Raw genomic sequence first — 16,804 nt, forward strand, 5'->3', positions numbered from 1 at the left:
GGTCATTAACTATGTCTTAGATGGGGAGATCCTATACAAAAGAAGAAAGGATCAAGTGCTATTAAGATATGTGGACACTGTAGAGGCTAAGAAAATCTTGGAAGAAGTCCATGAGGGCATCTGTGGGACACAAGCTAATGGCTTTACAATGGCCAGGTAAATTATGAGATTCGGTTATTACTAGTCCACCATGGAAGGGGATTGTGTTAACTACGCCAAAAGATGTCATAAGTGTCAAATATATGGAGACAAGATTCACATGTCTCCTTCACCTCTTCATGTTATGACTTCTCCATGGCCTTTCTCAATGTGGCACATGGATGTGATTGGGCTAATATCGCCAAAAGCTTCTAATGGACATCAATTCACCTTTGTGGTGATCGATTACTTCACCAAATGGGTAGAAGCCGATTTATACGCCAATTTCACAAAGTCGGTAGTCAACAAGTTCTTGAAGAAAGAGATCATATGTCGGTATGGAATGCTAGAAAGGATCATATCAGACAATGCACTGAATTTGAACAATAGCACAATAGCGGAGGTCTGTAGTCAATTCAAGATCAAACACCACAACTCGTCACCATATCGCCCAAAAATGAATGGTGCGGTGGAAGAAGCCAATAAGAATATCAAGAAGAATGTGGGAAAAATGACTGAAACTTACAGGGATTGGCATGAGAAGCTACCATTTGCCCTCTATGCTTATCAAACGTCTGTCAGGACCTCCACCGGGGCAGCACCTTTCTCTTTAGTCTACGGAATGGAGTCGGTTCTACCTATCGAAGTTGAGATTCCTTCTCTTCGAGTTTTGTCAGAGGTAAAGTTAGATGAAGCAGAATGGATCTAGTCTTGATACGATCAGTTGAATTTGATTGAAGAAAAGAGACTAAAGGCTATCCGTCATGGTTAGATGTACCAAAAATGGATTATGCGAGCTTATGACGAAAAGGTTCGCCCAAGAGAATTCCATGAGGGAGATCTGGTTTTGAAAAAGATCCTTCCAATACAAAAGGATTTCATAGGGAAATGGATGTCAAATTGGGAAGGACCTTATATGGTAAAGAAAGCTTTTTCTGGAGGAGCATTGATTCTAGTTGAGATGGATGGTAAAAACTTGCCTAATCCTATAAATTCGGATTTCGTCAAGAAGTATTTCACTTAAAAAGGGAGAGGCCAAGGCGAAAACCCGCAAATGGCGCTTTGAGACCAAAAGGGTTTTGAGTTGAAATCCTAAAAACGGGCAGCTCAAATTTTGAAAATGGGGCATGTGGTAGTCTTGTCTTCTCAGAATTAACAAAAAGGAGGAGCATTACATCTTGGGGCATTAACAAATACTTTAGATCTCCTAAACACATATCTAGCTCGAAATGGTCTTCCAGAAGTTTGAACAGAGAAGCTCATACTGCAATATCTAGGGCACCTGTTTTCATCTTATTCATTTTGTACTTTAGCAAATTTGCTATCTTAATTAATTTGCTTTGAGCTTTGCTCCGAATAAAATTCCATCTCTTCCATTGTGATAGCCTTTTTCAAGCATTTTTCATTGAAACAATGATTATTAGACTTACAGTATTCACCTAGAAGAAGTTCTACATATTACTCTAAAAAGCTTCTAAATAGTACAAGGACCTGAAAGAGAACCACTAGCCAGAACTAACCCAGACTCAAAAGTTGAAAACATTGGAGGAAGGATAGTCCAAATTACGACTATCTTTTCAAATCTTCTGTAAAAGTTACCAGCTGAGTAAGAAGGCATGGTAGCGTATCAGTGATAGATCTTTGACGAACGACTAGCAATGACAACCTAAGCATTAAAAAAGGATCATTCTCAAAAATGACATTCTGCATTCATGCAAATATCATTCATAAATATCTAGTTAGGAGCATTCGATTCATTCTGATCATGACATCTTAATCATTTGGCATATATAGGCCCATCAAATAGATTTTACAGGTCCTGTTCCCTAGAGAACAGTGTAACAAACTAGTAAACCCATAAATCCTATACCTCTAAAGTTGCAGTAGGTCGGATTAAACCACCATGGTGAATCTTATCTCCCTAAAGTTATAGTAGAACAGATTAAAACCACAAGTCTTATCTCTCTAAATTTGTAATGGAGTAGGTTAAAGATAATTAATCCTATCTCCCTGACATTACAATGGAGTAGATTGAAGCCACCACCCTTATCTCTCTGAAATTGCAGTGAAGTAGATTGGATTCACAAATCCTATACTTCTGAAGTTGCAATGGGTTAGAGTGAGGCTAATTGAAGAAGGGGAGCACAAAGAAGTCGAGATTCGGCAAGACCCGACCCGAACTTCCAAACAAATAAAAGGGGCCCAAACCAATTAGCCCTTTTTGAAGTCTTTGGTCCATTTTCGTCATACGACAACGAGCAAAGACGGGCAGCTGTAACAGGCCAATTTAGCCCGACCCGAACTTCCAAACAAATAAAAGGGGCCCAAACCAATTAGCCCAAATAGGAAGCAGATATCAAAAAAATGATCAAACCAAAATAACAGTCCAAGTCCACATTTTACAAGCCAAAACCTAAAACCTAAATTAAAAAACAACTAAGCCTAAATGGCCCAACAAAACTACACGGCCCAACAGGCCCTAAAAATTAAACTCTAACCCTACAACACAGGCCCAAATGGCCTAAAACCAGAAAATGTCCACAGAACCCTAGGGTTCCTTTGGAGCCGCTACCCCATGTACGGCCGCCAACTACCTTCATCCGCATGCCCGTAAGCCACCAGGTGCAAGCAAAACACCTTCGTACCTGCACAAAGAGAGGATGAACGACAGAAAAATAGATAAAAACAAAAAATATATATTGTGTTTTTCTGTTTCTTTTTGGTTATAAAAAGAGCAACCAAAGAATTGTAAAGGCCCATTTTTTTACATGCTACAAACATATATATACGGAGATCAAAAAATACAAAAACAGAGAATCAAAAACAGAAGTTCTTTTTAAGGTTTTTCTTTCATTCGTCTTTTATTTTCGTTTTAGTTTCATTCTTGCTTTTTTAGTAAAGAACTGATAATAGAGAAAATAGGGCTTACCTGTGCACCTGAGGTCTCAGGCCGAGTTCCATGGCGGAGGCAGAGGTGCGCCGAATGCCGATGAAACCCCTAAGTTGGTTAAGACAGAGACGCAGAGAATAGCGCCTCTCTCCCTCTCCCCCTCTCTGTTTTTTTCTCTTTATGCATTGGTAGAATGTTTTTTTTTAAAAAACAATATCTTTTATAGGCCTCAACGAATGACGTCGTTAGGGCCTTTCTCAGTGGGCTCAAAATGGCATCGTTTAGCGATCCATACACAAGATCCGACTCGAAACCCGCCTAGGATCCGCATGTTTTTGGACTGAGGGTCTATTTGTGCCCTCAGTCCTTCCACTTTTGAGGCTATTTTCGATTGGGTCCCCATTTAACTTTCTTTTATCATTCGATTTTACCCCTGAATCCTTTTTCGGTTTTATTTGGGTCCCATAAGGAACAACGTTATTTTGAGAGTAGAGGATATTTCCCCATTCGGTCCTCAATATTATCCGTGCATTATGATTTGGGCCCAACACCATTTTTATTCTGATTTCTCCCCCTTAAATTTTGTTTAACTTGCAATTTAGCCTACTTTTTATCCCTTGCATTTATTTTTAATTTTACACTTAAATTTTATTTCAGTATTTTATTTATTTATTCATTTTCAACCCTTTTCATTTATTTATCGAATTTGCATTAGTTTTGATTCATTTATTCATTTATTTTTCCTATTGACTTATTTGTTTTCATATATGCCTTTATTTTTATTTTTTTATTTTATTACTTTACTTTCAATATTCAAATCATTCATCATTACTATTATAATTATTTTGTATCTATTATTATCTATTTACATGTGTTCTATTATAAAATTGTGGCTTTAAATTTTATTTACATTCTATTTTGACTCTTTATTTTTAATATTTTTATAAACTATTTTCCTTACATTTGTTTACGTACTTATTTATTTGTTTACGCGTCTCATTTATGTTTTTTAGTATTTTCCCTTTTGGTGTGTGATACGTGATATTCGTGACATGTTTTAAAAAATTATAATTAATCATTCTTGAAACTAACTATTATCACGATGAAGGCAAGTGTACCTATCGGACAGTAGTATAGCTTTAGCAAGACTGGATTCGAACCCAAAGGAACCAAGAGTACTAGTAATTACTTTCTTTTTATTATCTAGCCTAAAAATTAAGGGATTTGTTTATTTAAACTAATTAACTAAACTAAGAGTGTACAGAGAGAAATTGGGGAAAAGCTTTTGGGAAAACTCGATTGATTAAGACAATACCCAAGGAAAAATCCACCTAGACTTCACTGGTTATTTGACTCTGAATCAGACGATTTATTCATTTGACTTGATCTGTAGAAATCACTAAGTTATATTAATATCTTTCTTGAGACTAATAACATCTAGCCCTAGGTTGATTAATTGAAATCCCTTTCTAATTAACACCCTAGTGTTGCATTAACTCGATCTATGGACTCCCTTATTAGGTTTCACCCTAATCCGACAAAATCTTGTCACCCTATCTCTAGGCGTGCAATCAACTTCACTTAATTATGAAAAATTTACTCTTAGACAGGGACTTTTGCTCCTCTGAATAAGTGCATTAACTTGAATCAATATCCTAGGATATTAAAACAAGAATTAATAACACATAATTAAGAACAAGTTAAATATTTATCATACAATTTAGATAATAATAACAAGATCCGTTTTAGGTTTCATTCCCCTTAGGTATTTAGGGGTTTTAGTTCATAATTATGAAAGAAAACATCCCAAAAGAATAAAGATAACAAAACATAAAGAAAACCCAAAACTCCTGAAGGAAATTGAAGGGAGATCTTCAGTCTTGACGATGAATCCGGCTTCTGAGATGTATCAATCGGCTTTCCTTGTGTAATTTCTTACCTCCTACTCTGTGTGTCTCTTCTAAGTGCCTTCTTAGGTTTTTAAATAGGCTTTAGAATCCCTAAAAGCCCTCAAGAGTGACCTTTTCCGAATAGGACTATACTTGGGCTCGACAGGGACACGCCCGTGTGCGATTGCTTCAGACCGTGGTCAAGGCTGTTAAATAGGCACGGGCTTGTAGTCTACCCTTGAATTGAGGATTTTACTTGATAAATTACATTTCTAATTAGAAAATCCTAGAATTGAGCTTTTCTTCATGGGATAAGGAATTTAATTACTTAAGCTCAAAAAAAAACAAAGAATTACTACTAATGAGTATATATATATTAAGAACAAGTCAAATAACATAGAACTTTGCTAATTATTGCAACAAAAAATAAAACATAGCTAAGCAATTAATTTAAATCAAATATCGACAAAAATAAGGATCAAATTAGGGGATTTCAACAATAATGGGTTATGGGTTAATATTGAGGGTAAATCAATTAATGATTTGTTCGGCTCAAAAGGGTTCACTAAGGGTTAATTATAAGGGTAGGCTTTTATGGAGTAAGTGAGTTAAACCTAAGTGCCTTTATCATCTCGACACATCAAATCAATGGCGTGGTCTTGACATGCATAATCAAGCAAGTTCTAGAATAACGATTCAATATTGACGCACTCAAAGCAACAATAAAAGTGAGCATGAGAGAAATAATATATGCTCGAAGGGCTCAAGATCTCATAGAAATTATGGCTTTTTGATGTTAACCCTTGTGAATTTTAACTTGAGGTAATACCTAAACTTAGGGAAACAACCTAAAAAAAAATTTAATTCTTAAAAATCAACTTGTCATGATTGATTCTCTAATTCCTTCAAAGTTTAAACGGTCAATGCATAAATGCCTATGTTTTAATTCAAAACATATCAATAAAAATCATAAACTAATCAAAATTCATTCTAATAATGATATGAGAAGATTATTTGAGAACAAGACATAATTCAGGAATTTTCTGATAATGATATAAATGACCCCCCACACTTAAGATGTACATTGCCCTCAATGTACAAAGATAAATATACTGAAAAATATAGATATATATAATCATAAGATAGAGAGAGAAGTGAAACTTCCTGAATGATGAATGAACTTCTTGAGTTTGAGTTATGGAGAATAATCGGCTAAGGCAATGATGAGGGTGGAGGAGGATACTCCGGTGGTGGTAAAGGTTCGGTTCCACAACCACAGTGTCCAATGAAGAGGTTATCATGGTGGTCGGGCAGGACATGGCAGTCGTGGAGAACCTTTTCCAGTGGAGTTGCAGTTCCTAAGTAATAGTGAGCTTTAGAGCTCTTTATAACTGTGATAGAATCAAGAACTTCTTTTAGGAAATATAAAGAAGCATAATTACTTGTAAAGAAATAGCCTAATAAAAATTATAAAATCTCAAGATAAAATAGTATTAAAGGGAAATAAAAAGTAATTTAAAAATATAAATAAAGATAAAAATAAAATAAAATAAAAAATAAAAATAAATAATAGATGTTTATAAAGAAATTGGGGCACACGACCGTGGAGCACGCCCGTGTGCTCTCATTCAGCCTGTGGGTTTCGTGGTTTTTGAAATTGGGCGCATTGGTGCACACGGCCATGTTGCACGACCGTGTCCTACTTCGTTTGCTTCTCCCACACCCGTGTGTATAGGCGCTCGCCCGTGTTGTTTTATCAGTCTTGAGCACGGGTGGTGGGCACTGGCGTGTCACACGCTCGTGCTAAATTCTCAGTTTCCACCACGGTTTCTAGACATAGGCGTGTCGCACGCCCATGCTATTTTGACAGACTCGCCCACGGCCACGTCGCACGGTCGTGGCAACTTATCACATCTCATGTTAGGGAAAATTTTACCCTGTTTTCATACGGTAGTATCGCACGGCTGTGTCTCCACCTGTGGTGTGAGCACAGCCTAAGGCACGCCCGTGTGCCTGGCTGTGTGGATTAGAAAACCTGTGTTTCAAGGACTCAGTTAGTGATTAGATGTTAAAAACTAAAACTTTAAAGAAATCAATACTGTTAGTGCTCAGGTTGCCTCCCAAGAAGCGCTTATTTAGATTCTAAGCTCGACTTACCTCTCTTTTACGTGATCATGGTGGTGCAAGGAGTTTACACTCCTCATTCCTACTATCAATTTCATTAAAATAAGGTTTTGAACAAGTACTATTTACCTTAAAAATGCCGAATTTAGGATGAATTACCTCGACTGTACCGTATGGAAAAATGCTGAGTACCATAAGCGGGATTGCTCTGTTAGGTTCAAAAGTGGCAATACGAGGGTCTATTGCATCTAGTAGTACTTTGTCTCCAACCTTAAGTTGATTTGGTAAAATATTGAGCTCGTCATGGCGTGGTTTTGGTTTATTGTGTGTTCTCAGTTTCTATGTCTACCATTCATCTAGTTCTTCGACCTGTAGCCTTCGTTCTTCATAGATGGGTCCTTTTTTGTTACTCGAACATGGCTCAGGTGTGTTCTTTGAACGTGTTTCCTGGAAAGAAGGTTTCACCACATGATCAGTATTAGTAGCACGATTTATACAATCACCCTCGATATTTGATGTGTTACTTGAATTATGAGCTTGAAGAGTGATTGTTTCCTCACCCACATGAAGTGTGAGTTCACCTATACCAACATCAATTATAGTTCTAGCAGTTGCTAAAAAGGGCCTTCCTAAAATTAGAGGCACATCACTATCCTTTTCTATGTCTAGAATAACAAAATCAATTGGGAATATGGATTTTTCAATTTTAACGAGTACATCCTCAATAATACCCCTAGGAAATCTGATTGTTTTATCGGCCAGTTGAATGCTCATCCTAGTTTGTTTTGGTTTCCCAAGACCTAGTTGTTTAAACATTTTATAAGGCATGACATTAATACTATCCCCTAAATCGGCCAAACCATTATTAACATCTAAGCTACCAATTAAATAAGGAATCGTAAAACTCCCTGTATCTTTCAATTTGTTGGCTAGCTTATTCTGTAGTATGGCTGAGCAAACTGCATTTAACTCCACATGCGACGCCTCATACAACTTCCGCTTATCTGCTAAAAGCTCTTTAAAAAATTTAACTGCGTTTGGAATCTACAAAAGAGCTTCAATAAACGGTAAGTTAATATGTAATTTCTTTAATAATTTATGGAATTTACCAAATTGTTCATCTGTACGATCTTTCCTTGTCACATTGGGGTATGGTACCCGTGGTTTGTACTCATTACTTACCAGTTTTTGCTCACTTTGGTCTACCTCACCTTTGTTTTTACTTACCACAGTTCCTTGCCTCAGTTCTGGTTCAAGTTCAACTAACCCTTCCTCATCTTGAGTGGTAATCACATTGAGCTGCTCTCTTAGGTTAGACTCAGTGTTACTCGGCAGGCTACTTTGTGGTCGTTCAGAAATCAGTTTGGCCAGCTGGCCTATCTGAGTTTCGAGCCCTTGGATTAACGCTTGTTGATTCTTAAGTGCTGTCTCGATATTCTAAAGATGAGTTTTTGACACCGAGATGAATTTTGTTAGCATCTTCTCAAGGTTCGGCTTTTTTTCCTGTTGTTAAGGGGGTTGTTGAAAACCCGGAGGATGTTGTGGCCTTTGATTCCCTTAACCACCCCACGAGAAATTGAGATAATTCCTCCAACCTGCATTATAGGTATTACTGTATGGGTTATTTTGAGATTTAGAATTATTGTTACCCATATATTGAACTTGTTCCTCCTCGGTGCTAGGGTTGGAGGGTTGGTTTTCTATGTATGCTCCTCCTCCGTTTGAATCACACCTCATCACTGGATGTACCTGAGTAGAACCACACAAACCATCAATCTTTTTATTTAAGAGTTCTACCTAGTTAGATAGCATAGTAACTGCATCGAGGTTGAAAATACTAGTCGTTTTCGTCGGCTTTCTCCTCATAACTTGCCACTAATAATTATTCAGTGACAATTCTTTAATGAATTCGTAAGCCACTTCAGGTGTTTTTTTGTTCAAAGTTCCACCGGCGGCTGCATCGATGAGTTGCCTTGTGGAGGGGTTCACACTGTTGTAAAACGTCTGAACCTGTAGCCAAAGTGGTAACCTATGGTGAGGACACCTTCTCAAGAGGTCTTTGTATCTCTCCCATGCATCATAGAGTGTTTCTAAATCCATCTGCACAAAAGAAGAGATGTCATTCCTCAATTTAGCCGTTTTAGCCAGCGGAAAATACTTAAGTAAAAACTTTTCGGTCATTTGTTCCTAAGTAGTGATTGATCCTCGTGGTAGCGAGTTCAGCCACTGTTTAGCTTTGTTCCTCAATGAAAAGGGAAACAACTGGAGGTGTATGGCATCGTTAAAAATGTTATTTATTTTAAAAGTATTGCAAAACTCCAGAAAATTTGTCAAGTGATTGTTTGTATCCTCATCCTGCAAACCATCAAACTGAACAAACTACTGTATCATTTGAATTGTGTTAGGTTTCAGTTCAAAATTATTTGTAGCAATAGCAGATCTAACTATACTTGACTCTGTTCCTATTAAATTAGGTTTAGCATAATCATACATAGTGCGTGGAGCAGGATTCTAATTTACTAGATCAGCAGCAATCGCAGGAGGTAGCGGATTTTCCTGATTTTTAGCCATCTCCTCGGTTGTGGTGGAATTATCGTCCTCTTGCTATTCCTCTGTGTATCTTAGGCTTCATCTTATTTCTCTTCGATTTCTGCGAGCTGTGCGATCGATCTTACTATCAAAAAGTAATGGTCCTGACGGGTTTCTTCTAATCATACACTATAAAAACCTGTCAGGAGCGAATAAAAGAAAAATTAGAAAAATAAAAATTTAAATTGCAATTAAAGTAAAATTGCTAAAGTAATAAAAATCAAGTGTTCCTAATATCTTAGTTTCCCGGCAACGGCGCCAAAAAACTTGATACGTGAAATTCGTGACAGGTTTTAAAAATTTATAATTAATCATTCTTGAAACTAACTATTATCACGATGAAGGCAAGTGTACCTATCGAACAGTAGTATAGCTTTAGCAAGACCGGATTCGAACCCAAAGGAACCAAGAGTACTAGTAATTACTTTCTTTTTATTATCTAGCCTAAAAATTAAGGGATTTGTTTATCTAAACTAATTAACTAAACTAAGAGTGCACAGAGAGAAATTGGGGAAAAACTTTTGGGAAAACTTGATTGATTAAGACAATACCCAAGGAAAAATCCACCTAGACTTCACTTGTTATTTGACTCTGAATCAGACGATTTATTTATTTGACTTGATCTGTAGGAATCCCTAAGTTATATTATTATCTCTCTCGAGACTAATAACGTCTAACCCTAGGTTGATCAATTGAAATCTCTTTCTAATTAACACTCTAGTGTTGCATTAACTCGATCTATGTACTCCCTTATCAGGTTTCACCCTAATCCGGTAAAACCTTGTCACCCTATCTCTAGGTATGCAATCAACTCCGCTTAATTATGACAAATTTACTCTTAGACAGGGACTTTTGCTCCTCTGAATAAGTGCATTAACTTGAATCAATATCATGGGATATTAAAACAAGAATTAATAACACATTATTAAGAACAAGTCAAATATTTATCATACAATTTAGATAATAATAACAAGATCCGTCTTAGGTTTCATTCCCCTTAGGTATTTAGGGGTTTTAGTTCATAATTATGAAAGAAAACATCTCAAAAGAATAAATATAACAAAACATAAAGAAAACCCAAAACTCCTGAAGGAAATTGAAGGGAGATCTTCTGTCTTGATGATGAATCCGGCTTCTGAGATGGATCAATAAGCTTTCCTTGAGTAATTCCTTGCCTCATTCTCCGTGTGTCTCTTATAAGTGTCTCCTTAGGTGTTTAAATAGGCTTTAGAATGCCTAAAAGCCCTCAAGAGTGGCCTTTTTCGAATAGGACTATACTTGGGCTCGACAGGGACACGCCCGTGTGCGATTGCTTTAGATTGTGGTCAAGGCTGTTAAATAGGCATGGGCGTGTGGTCTACCCGTGTAAGTCGTGCTTCGATTCTGCCAAATGGACACGGCCGTGTGGCCTACCTGTGTGAGGAAGTCTAAGCCGTGTTGATTTCTTATCTTGGCCCATTTTCTCTGTTTTCGGCCCGTTTCTCGTTTCTTTTACTCTCCTGTGCTCTCCTAAGTATAAAACCTGAAATTAAAGGATTAGGAGCATCAAATTCACCAAATCTAAGGAGAAACCATCCATAAATGTGCTAAGCATGGGATAAAAATATGTATAAATTACGGTTTATCAGTGTACCTTTTTTATTATTATCATTGTTATCATCGTTATTATTTATTTCATTTATCTTGATTGTTAATATTGGTGTTAAATTGCATTATATGATTGTTGTTATTACGAATAATAAATCGTTCATTAGTATATTGATATCCATGAGTATAATGTCTTACCCGCACACTATTTTTTTTCTATTTTTAAAATATTGCATTAATTTTTACCTAAATTCATAAAAAAAAGGATTCTTTAATAAATGCAATATTCTGTGTTTAGAAATTCGAGAGATCGTGCCCTAACGTACTGGATTTTGACTTTTTTCATTTGACCCAAATGACTGAATATCCTTTTAAAATTAAAAATGCATGAGTTTTGAATATCAAAAGACAAACTTATTCTCGAGGGTTTAAAATGTCGTGCCCTAACATACTGGATGTGACATTTTATTACTTCAGGACAAGAAGGTCTTTAGCATCGGCTTCGATTTATCCAAACATTTTTTTTTTGTAAAATTAACATTAATAAAAAAGAGAGGATCATATTTTAAATTCTCTTTGAGTTTTCAACTTTTGATGTTAAGACGTAAATTAATCCATTAGGTACCAATTTTGGGTGTTACGAGGGTGTTAATCCTTCCTCGTATGTAACCGACTCCCGAACCCGTTTTCTTGAATTTTGTAGACCAAAATTGTCGTTTTAAGTAAATCAAAATGTTTTATTAAAATGATCAATCATAAGGTGACCCAATCACACCTTATAAAAAAAAGATTGGTGGCGACTCCCGTTTCCATTTTCAAAATAAAAAGTCGACCCTTTTTCAAAAAAAAGGGGGTCTCGACACCTTAATTTCAAGTAAGTCCCTAGTCATTTTTTTCATTTTTATGGAAATAATGGGAGCTTGATTTAGCTAGCCCATGTACCAATTTGTGAAACTGTTGAAGTTTTTGACGGTTTCAATTGTTGAGAATTAGATGAATCAGGTGTGAAATTGCTAGAAATTAAATTTGATTAAGAAAATGACTAAATTGTAAAGTTTAATTGTTAGTATTGTACATTAGAGACCAAATTTAATAAAATGAAAAAATATTATGAAATTTCGATGGGAATAGAAATTAGAAGGTCCCTAATGAATATATGTAAAATTGAAGTTTAATTTGAAGCTTTAAATTGAAAGTTATGGTTGCCTCGATTTTAAAGACTAAATTGAATAAATTGAAAAATATACAAAGATTGATATTTGGTTATGAATTGGCCGATAATTGATTGTGTGATATATTTTATGGCTACTCGTAGCTAACATCGACGGGAATATTCGAGAGGGAAAGAAAAAGCGAGAGTGATCGACGAGTAACCCAATAACTCTAGTGTGTACATTTATGATTTAGGGTCATATTTATTGATTACATTTTCATATTAACTGCATTTGGAAATGTCAAGGTGAGTATATAGTGATTATAAGAACTATTGGATTGAGTTGAATATGGGCTGTCGAGATAGAATACTAAAATGAATAAAATGTAAAGTAACATGAATTGCTTGAAAATGATGTGTTATGGAATTGGGTGAAAATGCATTGAATGGTATGAAATATATATGATATGTTGATAAAATGGATTGCAATAGTGAATATGGTTAAGAAATGATATATGTACTAAATTGTAAATGAATTGAATATTGGCACTCTATTAGTTGTTCTAGTTGTGTCGAATATAGTTGACATGCCATAGGATTGGTTTGTGTACGAGATTATGCGCTTATGTGTCAGGTTGCACCTCGTGTGCTGGATATGTGCTTTGTGTGCTAGAATGCACTTTGTGTGCCTGTATGTGCTATGTGCGCCAGGATGCATTTTGTACGTTAGTATGCACTTTACGTGCCAGTTTACTCGATGATGCACTTCGGTGCCAGTTTGGTGTATTGCTTGCATGATTCGTGTATCTGTCCGAGTTCGAGTCATGTTAATAGGGGTGTAAATGATAAGTTTGATAAATAGTATTAAAATGAAATAGTATATGTGACCAAATTTGTATATATATGAGTTTGATAAATAAATCTTATACCTAATGTGCAAACTAATTGAAAGCGAGCCCTAGGGCCAAATTGAATGCAGATAAGTCAATTGACTCTAGAAATGAGTTGAATGGTATGAGATCAAAGTAAATTATTTGAATGTCATGGAACACAATGGTGTAATGTTAATGGCATGCTATAAAAATACATAAACGAGTGCTTGATTCTTGAATTATATTGAATTGATATGTAGTGAATAATTGGTAAATGATAAGGAAGTTGGAGTTGGTCATATATGTTGTAATATTTAATAGGTTGTTTTGGCATTGTTATAAGTATGCTTCCATATATTTAATGATGATAAAAATGTTTGACACTTGGAACAAGTTTTGGTTGAATATTAAGTACATATATCCATGTATTATCTTGAAAGATATTGTTAATGCTTATGTTTTTAGATATATATATATCTTGAACCATGAATGTACTACTAAGCCTTATAGCTAAATGTACGCTTTGTTTGTTCCTTGTGCAGGTATAGGTGTCCTTGAAACCTCGAGAAAGTGAAGTCAACACCCGAACGACAACAATCGAATCAACCTAGCTTTTTATATTCTTTTCATTATGTTAATGGCATGTACTTAGGGATAGTTTAATTGATGTTGCAAAATGGTTAAATGGTTGTATAAAGGTTGTGATATTTGTGAAATTTGTTTTGGTCATGTATATAAATGATATTAATGGCTTGGTATATTTGTTTTTGCAAGTTTTAAGTATATGCAATGATTGATTGTGGCCTTGGAGCCAAAATGATGGTTAATATGCTAGGTTGGTAGCATTGGAAAGTAGGGACTTAGTGTGTTTCCAATCTCGCGACATACACCATCAATGGCGTGGCATTTCCCTTTGTTGTCGTGACATCCCTTATTTGAGGTCGCAACATCAGTCATATATTATTTTGAAAACTTTGCAATTTGGTCACCAGGTTGGGAATCTTTGTTACTGTCTTCAATGTCGTGACATAAGCCCTGGAAGCTGCAATACTCACTTGAAGTACTTCAAAAACATTTTAGTTTAATCCGAGTTCGACCTTAGGATGGTATAGAGCTTTTGTAAGATCGTATATGACTCGAGAATGATTATATATGATATTTTACACTTGAAATACTTATTATTTAATGATATATGATGAAATTTGCTTGTAATAAGTCGTAGTTGCTCCAGCAATGAATGTGGCATCTCGTAGCTCAAACCGGACGATCAGGTCAAGTATGGGGTACTGCAGATTTCTTCTACAATCTTTCTCTTCTTGGAGGCTCGAGTTACCATAGGAGCCTTCTCTATATCTTTCTTCTACATTATATTTCTAAATATTGGCACATTCAACCTCAATATGTCGTTGCCTTGACATTCATGACATTGAATTATTTTCTTTTTAATTCTTTGTTTTATTGTATCTCATTTAGCTTTATTCTTATTGTAATTTCAAAAAGATTTGTTGAATTTTCTTGTAGGAAGGGCCAATTGCTCTCGTAAATTCTCTATAGAGACAATTGTTGCAGTGCTAGTTGTAATTGGAGATTTAACATTCAAAGCAATATTCATTTTAGTCTTGATATTGTCTCTTATGGTTTCTTGCAAATTCATCTCTCTGGATGAGATATTAGCACCTTCCATACCAACTTCGAATTGAGTATTTCCTTCCAAAAGAAAAAACTTGTTTAGATATATCACAAAATTTTGCATAAAAATCAAAATGAGTTTCATCCTCAGTCATTCTTAAGTTTTCAAACCTGATAGTTAACATTTGTAACTTTGACTGCTTCACACTAGTGGCCCCTTTATGAGTGGTTTCAAGAATGAGTCAATCTTATCAAACTAAGATGCATTTGGAGATGTTCCTAAATTCCTGAGGGTCTATGCCATTAAAAAATGTCATTTAGAGCTTTAGAGTTGTTAGCTTGATGCTTTATCTTCATTTGCAAACCAAGTAATTTTTGTTTTCACAATTGTAGTACCATAAACATTGGTAGTTTCAAGGGGTGTCCATCTAGCTAGAATAGTTTTTCAAGCCTTCTCATTTATAAACTTTATACTCGCTATCATACATGCCTTTGAGTAGGCGTCGTTTAAACCATCAAGTATAGGTGATAAGAAAATTGAACTTTCTTCCAAGATTCAATAACCTATAATAAAATCCCACTAAGTTTATCTAATGTTTAGCTCTGATACTAATTGAAAGTGTTTGAAGTTTCTAAATAAATATTCATTCAGTTGTTACCTAAGAAACAAGTAATAAAATAAAGATAAATGAACACAAGCAATCATTTACACAGTTCGAAATCATCCTATGTTTGCAAGACCTTGTCTAATGAGAAATCTACTATAACTTTCACTGTAATAGCTATGATTTAAACCCAACTGATATCCCCACCATTATAACCACCACCTCTTTCTCTTGATTACAATAAAAGCTCTCACCAAGTTTTTCCTTGCGAAAGCTTAATAAAAACTAGCAAAAACAAGTTTTGAACATAAGTATGTACACTCAAGAACAAGTTTCTTTCAATGAATTAGATATTTACTCTCTTCAATTCATATCTTCCAATGTTGAATGAGACTTCCACATAAAGAGTTAGAGCCTAGTGTTAATAAGTAAACTTCAATCCGTTTTCTGATACACATAAATCTCACCAAATTATTTACCTTTAAGATAAAAATAAAAATGATTGAGATAAATTTTCACAAAATCAATCCATTGTTCTTATGATCGCATATGTCTTAAATATGAAACCCTTTTATATTTTAAGATACACCAAATGGACTAGTTTTCTTTACAAAAATTATACTAATTTTGCTGCATTTTACAAAACTTAACATTTTCTGAAAAATACACTTAAAAAATTGCCAATTAAAAACAACAAACTGTTAGAACTTGTTGCAAAGCTAGTTGTAACTGGACAAACGATTGGATGAACAACAAATGATACTTATAGATTTATAAGTTGTCAAGAAGAAAGATATAGTGGTTTCGGTTGTTGATATTGGCTGGTAATCCATTTTACTTTTATTATTATAATTTTATATTTTTCCAAAACTGTGGCCTTTTTATAATTTATGTTATGAGAAGATTTTGTTATTTTTATGAAATCGATATTTGCTAAATTAATTTTAACAAATACGTAAGAAGCTCTAAAATTTGATTTCCTTGCAAATAATATGATATATTGACATGAAAAGAAAGACTATCTTTATTAGCATAACACTTGCATATATACTTTTATGTTAGGTAAAACAGAATAAGATATCTTAATTTATATATATACATATAAATTTAATTTTATAATTCAATGTAATTTCAAGATCAATGCTTCAACAATGAGAACATTGTTGCTATTCATCTTCACATATACATTCATGTTTGTAGGTTTTTACAAATGGCTTCAATATTGAATGAATAAAAATAACTGCAGAAAGTAATTCCTTGAGGAACGAAGCATCCAAATAACATGTAGTAATCTTTAAAATTCTTTTGAAAGTTGAAAAGCAGAAAAG

General features: G+C 34.8%; 1 non-coding gene across 1 annotated transcript; it reads left to right on the forward strand.

The window, feature by feature from the left end:
• Nucleotides 1-9,067: 9,067 nt before the first annotated feature.
• Nucleotides 9,068-9,174, forward strand: LOC121205586 (small nucleolar RNA R71). Its single transcript, XR_005900662.1, has one exon. It is a non-coding gene; the product is annotated as a small nucleolar RNA R71 (small nucleolar RNA).
• The last annotated feature ends 7,630 nt before the right edge of the window (nucleotides 9,175-16,804 follow it).

The sequence above is a fragment of the Gossypium hirsutum genome, chromosome A08 (genome assembly GCF_007990345.1).
Source record: "Gossypium hirsutum isolate 1008001.06 chromosome A08, Gossypium_hirsutum_v2.1, whole genome shotgun sequence".
NCBI classification, from domain to species: Eukaryota; Viridiplantae; Streptophyta; class Magnoliopsida; order Malvales; family Malvaceae; genus Gossypium; species Gossypium hirsutum.